Genomic DNA, 2500 nt, shown 5'->3' with positions numbered 1-2500 from the left:
CATATATATATATATATATATATATATATATGTATATATACAATATATATATATATATATATATATATATATATATATATATATATATATATATATATATATATATATATATATATTTTTTTTTTTTTTTTTTTTTTTTTTTTCTTTTTTTTTTTTTTTTTTAACAAGGATTACAAACCAAAATCCTGATTACCAGTCGTATCTTCTATCTATTCATTCTTTCTTGGCATGAAAACACATCGCCATAGTCACCTCTTCCCCTTTTCTGTATCAGAACACAAAGAACACGCATGCATTCGAACAGCTAAGTCACGTGACCAAAGTTGAAAGCGGCAGAATCCCCCCCCCCCCCTTCGCCTCCCCGCGCCGAGGGGGACGCCGTATCCCCGACGGGCGCCTGCCATCCCCAGGGCCGGCGGCGTCACACGACGATTTACTTCTGCGCGAGAGACCTCGGATGGCGTGCAGTGCAGCGGCAAATCGGCAGGATGCTCAGGTCCGGAGGCTCCCGAGGACAAAGGAAACGCGGATGGAAAAAGTGCGAAAGGATTTATTTTTTTCACCTGGACCTACACATACACTTTATGCAAGTGTACACGCGTCAGGGTAAATACACATGAATCATTAGGAGTATACTATGCAGCATGGCATTAATTGCACCTTAGGAATTCCGAGGAGAAGCAAAGCAGCGGTATCTCTGGCATTAAACAGCCGCCATACTGGTTTCCCCAACACCCGAGTACTGTGCAGCAGTCTGTGACACACACAAATGATCCAGCATAAACAGGCTTGGACAAATTGCCTCAAATGTTTTGAAAAGTCTCCACCTTCCACGACGCTCTCAGAATGCGTCCACTGATAGGCGCAGTGATAAAACAAATCACACGTCTATATTGTATAAAATCGTACCCAGCAGTCCTCTAAACTGTTATCATCTTCCATCTTATCTTACCTTTCTATTCTCCTTACACAAATAACTGTTTGTTTTTCCTTTTTTCCCAGGCTCACTAAGAAGTCTCTAGTTCTTTGGAGATCATGGCACGTGGGGCGTCCTAAGCGTCTCGCCCTTCAAGTAATAAGATGGTTAATTTTGGCTTTAACGACACGATCGCCAGTGCATGCTCGACAGGAAGTGCTAGGCTGCAAGACCGGTTAAATCGCAGAGAATTAAAGACAGGAAGTTGGTGCATTTTGACCCTCGCTGTCGGCAACTCATCGGAAAAAAAACTATTTTATATTATAATTGTGTATTAGCTGTCAGCTGTTTAACGCTGTGGATTAACCTGTGTTGCTTGATAAACTTTACTAACACGATAGACGGAGATCTACTTTCGAGTGTGAAGAAATTCGAAACTGCATTTCGCACGCCATTATGGCTTCTAAAACTGTAAAAGATAAAGCACGATTTTTTCCCCTTTTTTAACGCGAAACTTTTCTCGAATCCGGCCTCATGCACAACATTGTCAACGATTACAAAACACGCCTGGCACCACAACTCACTGAGATCACTTCCGTAACATACAGACCCTAGAAACATACGTTATAAAACCACAACCACAAATAATGAATACTTACATCCTTTCAGCCTCAGAAATACCCAGACTCTACCTACTCCACAAAAACTACAAAACCTCTTTCTTTACCTGCACAATTTGAGACCGGAATTCCCTGTAATTCACTTGGCTTTCCCTATCTCGCCCTCGTTCTCACTTCGAACATGTGGGTGAGAGGTGACTGCTTATCGCCCTGTACAAGACGTATGGAACAACATATACGTGAACAAATACTATACACGAACAAACTGCTCGATCTTAGACTACTGGGTTTCTTCTCCGATTTTCAGAATATTTATCAATCATTTCGTTGAAGAAAGTTTTACAGTCTCTCCTGAGTTTGACTTTTAGCATTTTCGTGATATAAATCTGGTACTGGTGACAATGACTGACTAGAAAATGCGTAATAAACTGACATTTCAAGATATGAGCTGAAAGCAGGGGATCTGTGGTTCGCCGCACGCATAAGGGAAAAATTAAAATAAAAGCATATATCAAAACACACACACACACACAGATAGATAGATAGATAGATAGATAGATAGATAGATAGATAGATAGATAGATAGAGAGAGAGAGAGAGAGAGAGAGAGAGAGAGAGAGAGAGAGAGAGAGAGAGAGAGAGAGAGAGACATACAAAGACTACTTTAACAAGCAGTGAAGAGAACTAAAAAAACTACAGATCCCTACAACGAGCCGCCTTTCCCAGCGCCCTAATTCCATCCTGACGAAGAACTCGCGGACGCTCTCTCTCGCAGAACATCAGCACCCTTAATAGGCCCATCCCGGACAATGCTATTCCAGCCACGACCCTCTCCGACCTGGAACGAGCGCCGTAATGAGGGGGAACTTCAGTCATTAATACTACGTCGTCATATCTGCTGATTCCTGAACGGGCTTCTTGTAACATGGGTTGAGCATGATCACTGCCAGCGTTATTTTGCTGT

This window comes from Penaeus vannamei, chromosome 13 (genome assembly GCF_042767895.1).
Source record: "Penaeus vannamei isolate JL-2024 chromosome 13, ASM4276789v1, whole genome shotgun sequence".
In the NCBI taxonomy this organism is placed as follows: Eukaryota; Metazoa; Arthropoda; class Malacostraca; order Decapoda; family Penaeidae; genus Penaeus; species Penaeus vannamei.
Note: the sequence above shows the minus strand (reverse complement) of the source record.